Source organism: Podarcis muralis, chromosome 2 (genome assembly GCF_964188315.1).
Source record: "Podarcis muralis chromosome 2, rPodMur119.hap1.1, whole genome shotgun sequence".
Classification (NCBI taxonomy): Eukaryota; Metazoa; Chordata; class Lepidosauria; order Squamata; family Lacertidae; genus Podarcis; species Podarcis muralis.
This window is the reverse complement of record NC_135656.1, coordinates 124,380,393-124,394,193: the sequence shown is the minus strand read 5'-3', so window position 1 is coordinate 124,394,193 and position 13,801 is coordinate 124,380,393. Positions and strand designations below refer to the sequence as shown.

General features: G+C 45.6%; 1 long non-coding RNA gene across 2 annotated transcripts; it reads left to right on the top strand.

The window, feature by feature from the left end:
- The first annotated feature begins 4,153 nt into the window (after positions 1–4,153).
- Positions 4,154–12,731, top strand: LOC144326691 (uncharacterized). Of its 2 annotated transcripts, XR_013391663.1 has the most exons (4): positions 4,154–4,233; positions 9,406–9,475; positions 11,635–11,872; positions 12,376–12,731. It is a non-coding gene; the product is annotated as an uncharacterized LOC144326691 (long non-coding RNA). The 2 variants fall into 2 exon arrangements; XR_013391664.1 differs by lacking the exon at positions 11,635–11,872.
- Positions 12,732–13,801: the final 1,070 nt, after the last annotated feature.

Here is a 13,801-nt window from a genome sequence, read left to right as displayed (position 1 = left end):
TTCGGATTATTTCTTCCTCTACCTTTTTATACAATTTCTCATAAAATTTGAGGAAAATTTCCTGTATTTCTTTTGGGTCTTCTATCAATTGCTCCTCCATTTTTATCTTATTTATCACATTTTGTTTTTGCCTTCTTCGCAATTGCCAAGCTAATAATTTACCTGTTTTGTTAGCTGATTCGAAGTATTTTCGTTTCGTTAACTTAATTTTCCATTCAATTTCTTGACTTGTTAGCATTGAATACTGTGTTTGTAATATTGTAATATTTTTGTTATTTGTATATTTTGTTCGTCTTTCAGATTTGCTATTAATTTTTTCTCGCATTCTCTTAACGGACTAAGAATTTCCTCTTTCTTTTGTTCTCTTACTTTCCTCTTATAGCTATTTTGCTGAATAAAAAAACCTCTTAGGACCGCTTTACTAGCATCCCAGACTACATCTATACTTGTTTCTTTATTAAGATTCAAATTGAAATAATCTTTTAAAGTGGCTTTGGCCTTTACAATGACTTCTTCATTCTCCAATAAATATTCATTCATTGGCAGTTTCCCTTGGTTACGTTTTTTTCCTTTCTGTTTGTCTGTCAATTTCTGGTGCCGGCACTCCATTAAAATCTCCCAATAATATCATCTTGTTACACTCTAACTCTAGTAATATTTGTTCCAGTTTCTTAAAAAAATCCAGTTTATTCAGGTTCGGGGCATATATGTTTATCACGTTAAGTTTTTCACCCTGGAAATTAATTTGTACCCCCAAAATCCTACCTTCATCATCTTTACAAATCAATTTGGGTTCCCATTTTTCTTTGACGTATATCGCTACCCCTCTTTTCTCCCCCGCAATAGAATTTATAAACTCAACCCCAAGTTTTTTGTTTATCAAAATATGTTTGTGCTTTTTGGTCATGTGTGTCTCCTGTATACAGATTAAATCCAGATTCTTTCTTTTCAGGGCATTCACAATTTTATTCCTTTTGGTTTTTTCATTCACACCATTCACATTCCATGACAAAATTTTCAGATTCATTGTTATGTTTACTTTCCAATCTACAAGCAACTAATAATTTAAATTTGAGTGGTTTTGTTTTCTGTATCCTCCTCCTCCTCTTCTTCTTCTTCCACTACTGCCTCTTCCTCTTCTTCTTCATCCACTTCTTCCTTCCTTCCCTTATCTTCCTGTTCTTTTCCTTTCTCTCTTCTTCTTCTTCTTCTTCTTCTCTCCTCTAGGTCTCCATTTCTTCCTCCATATCTCTCCTCTACTTTTCCAAGATCTTTCTCATATCTGTGCAGAAATTTGCTCACTTCTTGAATCTCAGTGATCTTAAATCTTTTATCTTTATAGAAAAAGGAGATCCCTTGTGGGAACTCCCATCTATGTTGTATGCCGTTCTTTTTTAGAACACTTACTAGCTGTTTATATCCTTCTCTTTTGCGTAGGAGTCTGGTTGGTATTTTTTTAAAGATGATAATTGGTCTTCCTTCAATTATTAATTTCTTTTGGTAAATTACTCTCAATATTGTATTTGTCATCTCTATCAAGTTGAATATGACTAAACAATCTCCTGGAACCTTTTTTGATTTTACTTGTTTGGACCTTATTTTTATTCTAAAAGCGTTTTCTATCGTATATGCAATCTCTTGCTTTTCTCCCAAGGAGCAGGCGTCTTTTAATTTCGTGGCTGCTGTCACCATCTGCAGTGATCATGGAGCCCAAGAAAGTAAAATCTCTCACTGCCTCCATTTCTCCCCCTTCTATTTGCCAGGAGGTGATGGGCCCAGTGGCCATGATCTTAGCTTTTTGATGTTGAGCTTCAGACCATATTTTGCGCTCTCCTCTTTCACCCACATTAAAAGGTTCTTTAATTCCTCCTCACTTTCTACCATCAAGGTTGTGTCATCTGCATATCTGAGGTTGTTGATATTTTTTCCGCCAATCTTAATTCTAGCCAAATTACATTAAGATAAGAAAATGGCTGCAGGAGAGGAGCATGGCAGCAAGAGAGAGAAAATGGCTGCGCGATTTGGCTCTTTTATGGAGTCAGCCAGGGCCACGCCCATCTCCCAAGGGGAGGATGCTCCAGACCAGTGGAACAGGAATTTACACTGACTGGAGTAACGTCCCCCTGCCTGTGCCCACAGTTGCGTTGTACTGGAGCTCTATATAAGCAGGCTGGCTGAACCCTTCAGTTCAGTTCTGTTCTGGCCTGTGAATAAACAAGAGCTGTTTGAAGAATCACTGGGTCGTCTGATATGTTCACCCACAACTTAACACCCACAGTGCTTTCTTCATACTGCAATTGAATAATGAAAAGACTTTTTCTAATTCTACTTCTGAGACGGAGAAGGAGGGGCTGCAGGTACCAGAGAAGTCTCCTCGTGAGCCTATTTTCGCTCAGAGGCACCATGTGGCAGCCCCAGGGCTTCTGCTTCCTTTGGGTTTAGGGGAAGATCCCGCTCAAATCTTCCATTCTTGGACAAGGTGAGTGAGTGGGTGGTTGTGGAAGAACTCCAGGCACACCTGGATTGAGGTTGAATCCTGACAAGACAGATGCACTGTTTTGGGGGGACAGGGCAGGCAAGATTGGAGAATTCCTGGTCCTGAAAGGGGTAACTGTGCCCCTGAAGGACCGGGTGTGCAGCCTGGGAGTCATTTTGGACTCACAGCTGTGCATGGAGGCACAGGTCAATTCTGTGTCCAGGGCAGTGTCTACCAGCTGCCTCTGGTATGCAGGCTGAGACCCTACCTGCCTGCAGACTGTCTCTCCAGAGTGGTGCATGCTCTAGTTATCTCCCGCTTGGACTACTGCAATGCGCTCTACGTGGGGCTAGCTTTGAAGGTGACCTGGAAACGACAACTAATCCAGAATGCGGCAGCTAGACAGTTGACTGGAAGCGGCCAAGACCACATAACAACACCAGTCTTGAAAGACCTGCATTGGCTCCCAGTATGTTTTCGAGCACAATTCAAAGTGTTGGTGCTGACCTTTAAACCCTAAACGGCCTCAGCCCAGTAGACCTGAAGGAGCAACTCCACCCCCATCGTTTTGCCCGGACAATGAGGTCCAGCTCTGAGGGCCTTGTGGCGGTTCCCTCACTGCGAGAAGCGAAGTTACAGGCAACCAGGCAGAGGGCCGTCTCAGTAGTGGCGCCCGCTCTGTGGAAAGCCCTCCCATCATATATGAAAGAAATAAACAACTACCTGATGTTTAGAAGACATCTGAAGGCAGCTCTGTTTAAGGAAGGTTTTAATGATTGATGTTTTCATGTATTTTTAATATTCTGTTGGAAGCCACCCAGAATGGCTGGGTTTAATAAGAAAACAAAACAAAACAATAATTTTGAACTAATTCTTCAGTCATGCTTCAGGGGAGTCTTCCTGCAAGCAGACCACTGTGTACACAAGGGTTTCACAAACATGGGTTTCCACTCTTTTTGGAAGACAACTGCTAAAGACATAGGAAAAACAATCATTGGAAAACAAATAAATATTGATATATATTTATGAAGGCAACCCAGCTTAGGGAAGATTTTTATGTTGATGTTTCATCGTGTAAATAAATAATAATAGTCACACATACGTATATACGTATATTATTTAAACTATACAAATAATTGTAATAAATCATCACGGCCCCTGCGTCTTATTACTGCCTCCCTGTTGCCTAGCCCAGTCTTAAGCAGACATGGATTATGCCTTTCCTGTTCTTCTGGCCTTTTTGAGGAGCCAGGAAGAGTCTCCGTAAGACCCTCAACTTAACTCTATTAAAATGATGCAATAACAAAAGTAAATAAGGAAGGAATAAGTGTGCAGCTGCCACCCTGCTGTGGAGGGAAACATAAATCCATCAGCTCATACCCAAATAGCAAGCCACCCGCTCCCGCCCCCATTTCCACTCTCCGCTGTGGGGAGAGAGGCGACTTGGGGGGAGACGGAGCCCCAAGAGCCGGAGGCCAAAGGCAGCGCCATCTCTTCCTGTTCCCATCCCAACACAGGCAGGGGCTGCTCTGCGAACGTAGCTCTAGAGGCGCGCGCCTGCGACAAGGAACCCGAAGTGTCTATAGGTCGGAAGTTTCCAGGGGGCCCAAAGGACCCTGGAAAAGTGGGAGGTTTTCCGAAGGGGAGGAGGGGGGTGGGTTGACTAATTCCCCTCACCCCCCTACTCCCCTTTATATTGTGGGGAAGGGAACCGGAACAGCGAGCAAGGGAGGCGGAGGTCCAGAGAGGACAAAGAGGTAAAGAGGCGGCGTGGGAAAGGGGGCGGTTTAGGGGGAAGAGGAAAAGACAGAGACCCCTCCCGGAAACAGAGCCATAGCTATGGGGGTGGGCTAGCCGGGGGCGGGGGTTCGCACCAGGTGACGCCTCCAGCAGGGCGCCGTTGAGGATGTGTTTGTGGGGACGCAAATGTCTCCAATCGGGTCTTTGACTCGGGGGAAATCCAGCCTAGTTTCACCCCTCCCCGCAAAAAAGCTCCTGCGCCTTGAGGGAGAGATGGAGGCCACGAAAGGGTTAAAGGAAGTGAAATAGGCCTGGATAGAGACCCCCCCCTCTCCCGCCTCCCTGCCTCTTGGGAGGCCCCTCCGGATGGAGAGGTTGGTGCCCCGGGGAGAGGGGTGAGCGGTGCCAAGGGGGTTTCTGGGCACAGGGGAGACTGTGGGACGGAGGGAGGTGGGCAGAGGAAGTTGGGGGGCTGAGGGAGGAATGGCAGCATCCCTGAGATGTCTTCCTCCTTGGGCGCTGGAGGAGGAATTTCTGGTGGTGGGTCTGCCTTGGCTTCTCTCTTCTGCCCACTCTGCCTGATAAGGGAGGGGGGGTCCACTGATTTTCCTCATCCTTTCCTCCCTGGAAGCTCAGTCCTCTCCCCACTGATCCTCGGCTGCATTGCTGTTATTGTTGTTTAGTCGTGTCCAACTCGATTTGCCAGGAGGTGATGGGACCAGTGGCCATGATCTTGGTTTTTTTGATGTTGAGCTTCAGACCATATTTTGCACTCTCCTCTTTCACCCTCATTAAAAGGCTCTTTAATTCCTCCTCACTTTCTGCCATCAAGGTTGTGTCATCTGCATATCTGAGGTGGTTGATAATTCTTCCGGCAATCTTAATTCCGGTTTGGGATTCATCCAGCCCAGCCTTTCACATGATGAATTCTGCATATAAATTAAATAAGCAGGGAGACAAAATACAGCCTTGTCGTACTCCTTTCCCAATTTTGAACCAATCAGTTGTTCCATATCCAGTTCTAACTGTAGCTTCTTGTCCCACATAGAGATTTCTAAGGAGACAGATGAGGTGGTCAGGCACTCCCATTTCTTTAAAAACTTGCCATAGTTGCTGTGGTCGACACAGTCAAAGGCTTTTGCTTGGTCAATGAAGCAGAAGTAGATGTCTTTCTGGAACTCTCTAGCTTTCTCCATAATCCAGTGCATGCTTGCAATTTGGTCTCTGGTTCCTCTGCCTCTTCTAAATCCAGCTTGCACTTCTGGGAGTTCTCAGTTCACATACTGCTTGAGCCTTCCTTGTAGAATTTTAAGCATAACTTTGCTAGCGTGTGAAATGAGTGCAATTGTGTGGTAGTTGGAGCATTCTTTGGCACTGCCCTTCTTTGGGTTTGGGATGTAGACTGATCTCCAATCCTCTGGCCACTGCTGAGTTTTCCAAATAGTCAAACCCTTGGTCCACCTTGGAGAGGAGAAGAGAGAAAAAGCTGGAAGGTCCTGAGGGGGAGGAGGGAGGGAGAAGGCCTTCTCCAAAGCGGCTCTTTGCTTCTGGAAGCCCTGCCCAGGAAGTAGCCAGATAACTCTTCCTCTCTCTCAGGCTCCCATTCTTAAGTGTTTCCACTGCATAGTTAATTGATGGTGGTGGTGCTGATGATGTATATATACCAATTCAACAATGTGGGGGAAAGGATGCTATAGAAAGGCTTTCAGGGTTTGTTGTTGTTGTTGTTGTTTAGTCGTTTAGTCGTGTCCGACTCTTCGTGACCCCATGGACCAGAGCACGCCAGGCACCTCTGTCCTCCACTACCTCCCGCAGTTTGGTCAAACTCATCCTGGTAACCTCGAAAACACTATCCAACCATCTCGTCTTCTGTCGCCCCCTTCTCCTTGTGCCCTCCATCTTTCCCAGCATCAGTGTCTTCTCCAGGCAGTCTTCTCTTCTCATGAGGTGGCCAAAGTACAGGAGCCTCAGCTTCACGATCTGTCCTTCCAGTGAACACTCAGGGCTGATTTCCTTAAGAATGGATGCGTTTGATCTTCTTGTAGTCCATGGGACTCTCAAGAGTCTCCTCCAGCACCATAATTCAAAAGCATCAATTCTTTGGCGAACAGCCTTCTTTATGGTCCAGCTCTCACTTCCATACATCACTACTGGGAAAACCATGGCTTTAACTATACGGACCTTTGTTGGCAAGGTGACGTCTCTACTTCTCAAGATGCTGTCTAGGCCTGTCATTGCCCTTCTCCCAAGAAGCAGGCGTCTTTTAATTTCGTGGCTGCTGTCACCATCTGCAGTGATCATGGAGCCCAAGAAAGTAAAATCTCTCACTGCCTCCATTTCTTCCCCTTCTATTTCCCAGGAGGTGATGGGACCAGTGGCCATGATCTTCGTTTTTTTGATGTTGAGCTTCAGACCATATTTTGCGCTTTCCTCTTTCACCCTCATTAAAAGGTTCTTTAATTCCTCCTCACTTTCTGCCATCAAGGTTGTGTCATCTGCATATCTGAGGTTGTTGATATTTCTTCCGGCAATCTTAATTCCAGTTTGGGATTCATCCAGCCCAGCCTTTCGCATGATGCATTCTGCATATAAATTAAATAAGCAGGGAGACAAAATACAGCCTTGTCGTACTCCTTTTCCAATTTTGAACCAATCAGTTGTTCCATATCCAGTTCTAACTGTAACTTCTTGTCCCACATAGAGATTTCTCAGGAGACAGATGAGGTGATCAGGCACTCCCATTTCTTTAAGAACTTGCCATAGTTTGCTGTGGTCGACACAGTCAAAGGCTTTTGCATAGTCAATGAAGCAGAAGTAGATGTCTTTCTGGAACTCTCTAGCTTCCAGCGCATGTTTGCAATTTGGTCTCTGGTTCCTCTGCCTCTTCTAAATCCAGCTTGCACTTCTGGGAGTTCTCGGTCCACATACTGCTTGAGCCTTCCTTGTAGAATTTTAAGCATAGCCTTGCTAGCGTGTGAAATGAGTGCAATTGTGCGGTAGTTGGAGCATTCTTTGGCACTGCCCTTCTTTGGAATTGGGATGTAGACTGATCTTCTCCAATCTTCTGGCCACTGCTGAGTTTTCCAAATTTGCTGGCATATTGATTGTAGCACCTTAACAGCATCATCTTTTACAATTTTAAATAGTTCAGCTGGAATACCGTCACTTCCACTGGCCTTGTATATATAAGTATATCCAGAAGGCATTTCTATTACAGTGGTGCCCCGCAAGATGAAATTAATCTGTTCTGTGGGTGTCTTCGTCTTGCAGAGTTTTTCGTCTTGCGGAGCACCGCTATCAAAGGCTTAGCGGATAAGCGGTAATTGACAGATAAGCGGCTTAGCAGCGATTAGAGGATAAGCGGCAATTTGCAGATAAGCGGCTTAGCGGCTTTCAGAAAAGGCAAAAAAAAGCAAGACCCCGAAAAAAATTTCGTTTTGCGAGACAACCTCATAGAAAAATTCATCTTGCGAAGCGGGAAAAAAATCGGAAAGCCCTTTCGTCTTGCGCGTTTTTCGTTGAGCGGGGCATTCGTCTAGCGGGTGGTGGTGGGGGATGAGTGCTCAGACCCCTGGGCTCTCACTTGTGGGGTGCCTCAGGGTTCTGTCCTCTCCCCCATGCTTTTTAATATCTATATGAAGCCGCTGGGAGAGATCATCAGGGGGTTTGGACTGGGTGTTCATCAGTACGCAGATGACACCCAGCTCTACCTCTCCTTTAAATCAGAACCAGTGAAGGCGGTGAAGGTCCTGTGTGAGTGCCTGGAGGCGGTTGGAGGATGGATGGCGGCTAACAGACTGAGGTTGAATCCTGACAAGACAGAAGTACTGTTTTTGGGGGACAGGGAGCGGGTTGGTGTGGGGGATTCCCTGGTCTTGAATGGGGTAACTGTGCCCCTAAAGGACCAGGTGCGTAGCCTGGGAGTCATTTTGGACTCACAGCTGTCCATGGAGGCGCAGGTTAACTCTGTGTCCAGGGCAGCTGTCTACCAGCTCCACCTGGTACGCAGGCTAAGACCCTACCTGCCCGCGAACTGTCTCGCCAGAGTGGTGCATGCTCTAGTTATCTCACGCTTGGACTACTGCAACGCGCTCTACGTGGGGCTACCTTTGAAGGTGAGCCGGAAACTGCAATTAATCCAGAATGCGGCAGCTAGACTGGTGACTGGGAGTGGCCGCCGGGACCATATAACACCGGTTCTGAGAGACCTGCATTGGCTCCCAGTACGTTTCCGAGCACGATTCAAAGTGTTGGTGCTGACCTTTAAAGCCCTAAACGGCCTCGGTCCTGTATACCTGAAGGAGCGTCTCCACCCCCATCATTCAGCCCGGACACTGAGATCCAGCGCCGAGGGCCTTCTGGCGGTTCCCTCATTGCGAGAAGTGAGGCTACAGGGAACCAGACAGAGGGCCTTCTCGGTAGTGGCGCCCGCCCTGTGGAACGCCCTCCCATTAGATGTCAAAGAGATAAATAATTACCTGATATTCAGAAGACATCTTAAAGCAGCCCTGTTCAGGGAAGTTTTTAATATGTAATGCTGTACTGTTTTTAACACTGATTGGGAGCCGCCCAGAGTGGCTGGGGAAACTCAGCCAGATGGGCGGGGTATAAATAATAAATTATTATTATTATTATTACCACTGTACTTTTATTTTTTGTAGGCAATGTCAGAGTGGGTTACAAACTGAGATACAATCTATCAGCATCCAAAGATCCATAATCCGTCCCAGTCCGGGGCATTTCCATGATAGACAATACCTGTGGCTGGAGGCTCTACACCCAGGGCTGTGCATCTGCAGGCCTAGAATTGCCAGTATTATAGGCAAGGGGTGTGAGATTGCCAAATTTACAGACAGTATGTGAGTGAGAGTTTGTGTTTGGGAAGATAGTTTACAGCAACCGTGTAATTTACTCCATCCGTAACTTTTCATGAACCGATATTGCAGTAGGAATTCCAAAATAACTAGGCAAAATCTACAGAGAGACTCTCAGGATAATGGAGATTGCGAATCTTCCTGCTCCACAGTCCACACCCTCAGCCTGCAGCCCACAAATGCTGAGGCCATAATACTTTTATTAGCCCTTAATGGGACACCAGCTACTTTGTTATACTTTCTTCAACACATGAATATTATTGAATACTTTTCCAGTGACGTAAATAGCACTTCCGTTTTACTTGTTCCTCACAGGAGAGAATCTGATCTGCAAGTCTGAGCTCAACTCCTTGCTTGAGACAGAAAAATACAGAGACTTTGAGAGGTAAGTCCTTCCTCTTGCCTGGCAGACTGTATCTTGTAGGTCTCATTTCAGTTTGTGGGAACATGAGAAAAGTTCTGCTGGATTAGGATCAGGGCCCACCTCGTCCAGCATCCTCTTCTCACAAGGACCAGCCAAGGAGAAACCCCCCAGCAGGGCCAACAGCTGTCTCCCCACTCAGGACTCCCAGCCCCTGGGATTCAGATGAATAATTCCTCCGTAGGGGAGGGGGAGTAATAGCTGGGAACTGAAGGACTGCTACTGAAATGGTGGGTGGTTCTGAGAAGGTGGACACAATGGAGCCGCCTCAGGAAGTAAATGGTGCAGGATTAGGGAATGTGTGCAGTTGGTTGGAGTGTATCAGGAAGATGTTACACATCACGGAGGAAGGAGGAAACAATACAGATATTTAGCTTTTTCAGAGGAGGAGGAAGATGGAGAAAGTATGTCCCTCTAGATGCTGTTCCAGTAGAACTCCCATCATCCCTGGTCGTAGGCCATCCTTGTTTGGGCTGATGGTGCTTTGAGTCCAACCACATCTGGAGGGCCAGAGGTGTCGCACCTCACCATAGATGGTTCCTCTAGGAGCTCAGACTCACTTGGGAGGTCCAGGTGGGTATAGATACCAGGGGTTACTGAGACACATTTTCAGGGATTATGATTGATACCTAGACTCCGAATCCAAGGTGCCCACACTAAATGAAGGTCTGGATGATACCCTCAAAGAGGTCTGGTTTATATTCCAGAAGACGGCCAACCAGAGGATAGATCTGAAGGTTCTGAACTGAGTTACAATCGAGATTCTGAGTTACAATTCAGGCTGAGAAATGGAGGCAGGGGTCCTAAATGTCATCTAAAGATGGTTTCCCCCCTCACGCTCTCTTCTGGTGGAAGCATCTCTGATTGTACCTCCTCTCTCAAAAGTCACATTCTTTCCTTCCACCCCCTTTTGTTGACATCCATCTGCCTCGAGACACAATGTAGAGTCTCCATGAGGTTGTAGTCAAACAGGGGTGTTAGAAGCACAGACATGACCCCCACAGAATACAAGCCTGGGCAGTGTGTGTGGAGGTCCTGGGCTGCCTGCACGACAAGGCCATCTTCTCCAGCAGGGTGGCCCTGTTTAAAAATGCAAAAATCCAGACAGAGTTGTTGAGCTTTTTAAAAATACAAATTCTCCCCCCAAAAAACAGCTTTTGAGCTTTCCTGATGTTTCCCACCATAGAAATCTTCGGAATGTAATGGAGTATTGCAGCAGCGGTTTTGCCTTGTGTGGGTGATAAATCCCAGTCTGTACACAGGCTTCTTGCTTAATCTAAGAAGGCTTTGTTTTGTACAGAAAAATCATCATAAATCACCCCAGAGATCGGGCGGACATTCTCTCCTGCTCAACAGCTAAAAGCAAAAGTAACTCACACACAAAGAAAGATTCCCGTAGGTGAACAAAACCAGGCCTCAGGATGTGAGACGTCACACAGAACTGCTTAACCCTGTAAGTTCTGGTTCTCCTCACAAGAAATGGCAGCCTTGCCAGACGTTTAGGTGGACCTTTTGCCGATCTTGTGAAAATCCTCCTCGATTCCCGGGGGGGGGGGGGGACAGACCTATGGCAGCCCTACCTTCTCAACCTTCTTGATATGGTCCAAAGGGAAGCAGAGCAATATTTTTGGCCCCAGCTTGGCCCCAGGAGTTACCGGAAGGAGGCGTATAAGGACTCCACCCAACATCTTGCAATGTATTAGGACCGATAGAAGCTCCATATAAAGCACTCAGGAGTTCAGCTGTGTTGCAAGGAGGGCTTTATTCCAGCTGCAGTCCTGCAGCATCATAAAGTACCATAAATCAGCCTTCTTGCATACGGGGGAGAAGCCATCGTGGAGAAGTCAAGCATACCTCTGTATACAAGCTGGCTATAGACCAATTAGGCAGCGCACCATCTCTTGGGATGCTGACTCACCACATGAAACTGAGTCAGCATTTCCACTTAGCATAATGTTAACTCCTTGATACCCACAACACTCCAACACAATCGTCTTAAGGACTCCACTCCCGATTCGTGTAGGGTTTACTGCTTAGTCTCTTCTTTTCCTGAAGATATTCATGCAAGGCTGCAGAGGTTTAGGATCAGAGTTTTTCTTCTGCTTCTTGGCCTCCCTTCCCAGGTTGATGAGCCCCTCAGTTCCCTCTACGGCACTTGCATAAACCACCTGCTTGACTGTTGGAGTCACTATTGGCCTCGTCTCCTCAATGTGCCAGAGCCTGTCATCGCATACAGTGATAGTCCCCGACTCACCAAGGGATTGAGACCCATCAATTATCCTCAACTGGTTTAGTTGGCCTGTCGAAGCTTTTCCTGGCTTGTGTCTGCTTTTGCACGCTGACAGCTTCTAGGACCCACAGGTGAGAGCTGAGTACAGGTTGGGGATTAATGGTGGACCAATCACCCCAGAAGGAGCCCTATATGTCTCCTACGAGAGGTACTATCCCAGCCCCAACACCCCAAGACATAATACTATTAATGTATTTGATATCTCATGAATAAATTTGTGTCTCCAGCAATAAAACTAATAGCTTCATCCTATGAATGAATCAGTGCTAAATATGGAAGGCTGAAGTTTCCATTAAGTACAGTTATATATTGATGCTAAGTACAGTTATATATTGATGTTTAATATTGAGCTTCTTCAGTGTGACACAGATTCCGTATTGAAATAGAGGAGGTACGTCCAGGAGTAAGGCAAATGGAGAAAGGACAGTGAGAGAGGCCTGGGCAGAGAAATTACACTAGGATAGTCCAGTGTCAGAAAATGGGAACGAGGTCAGGTGGTGCATAATTGGGATGAGTGCCAATTGAACTTGATGTGTGTCATATTCCTTTGTTATCTCCCTTGAAACACCAACAGGATTTGTCTCCCTGCACTCTGAAGCAGACGATGGAGAAGACAGGCAAGAATTCTGGGGGACCATCTGTAAATTCAAAAGGAATAACGAAGAAACCATTTGAATGTATAGAGTGTGGAAAGAGCTTCTCTCATAGTGGGAAACTTCGATGACATCATCAAACTCACACAGGGGAGAAACCATTTGAATGTATAGTGTGTGGAAAGAGCTTCAGTCAAAGTGAGAAACTTCAACAACATCATCAAACTCACACAGGGGAGAAACCGTTTAAATGTATGCAGTGTGGTAAAAGTTTCAATAAAAGTGGACATTATAAAGTACATCAGCAAACTCATAAGGGGAAAAACCATTTGAATGTATAGAGTGTGGAAAGAGCTTCGCTGATAGTGGGAAACTTCGACTACATCATCAAACTCACACAGGGGAAAAACCATTTAAATGTATAGAGTGTGGAAAGAGCTTCAATCTAAGTGAAACCCTTAGAAAACATCAGCGAACTCACACAGGGGAGAAACCATTTAAATGTATAGAGTGTGGGAAGAGCTTCAGTCAAAGTGGACACTTAAGACAACATCAACGAACTCACACAGGGGAAAAACCGTTTAAATGTATAGAGTGTGGAAAGAGCTTCAGTCATAGTGGACACTGTAAACGACATCAACGAACACACGGGAAAAACCATTTGACTGCATAGAGTGTGGAAAGAGCTTCAGTTGAAGTGAAAACCTTAGAACACATCATCAAACTCACACAGGGGAGAAACCATTTAAATGTACAGAGTGTGGAAAGAGCTTCAGTCGAAGTGGGCACTATAAAATTCATCTACAAATTCACATGGGTGAAACGCTTTAAATGTAAGGAGTATGGAAAGTAATGCGGGTAACATCTTAAAATAGTAGAATACAAGATGCAGTGTAATGTTAGGGAGGGGTGTGTCATCTGGAGAGCTGGTGGTGAATAATGGTGGGCTGAGTGTCACGTGGTTTTTGGTCTTTGGTGGAGAGATTGGAAATGTTCATGTGGAGGTGGAGAAGGACAGTTTGATAGACTTTCTTACTCAGGAATTTGCTGATTTTTGGGACTTGCAATTGGATCAAGATGATTTTAAAATTGTGAGTGCCTTTAGACTCGGAGCAGGAGGGAGGAAAGAGAAGAATAGAATAAGAGACTGTTTGATTACCCTCCGATCTAAAGAAGAGAGAGACAAAATTTTGGGCTGGCACTATCAGAACCCTCTGGTAATACTAGTCAAGAGTGGAGATCTTTAAGGACATTCCGAAATATCTTTTGGATCTTAGGTTGGACTACAGTGACCTGGTTGGCTTATTGAGAAAGAACAAAATCAACTTCAGGTGGGAATTCCCCCAAGGCCTATCCTTCAATTTCAGGGGAAAGAAGATAACGATAAAATCAGTGGAAGATAAAGCT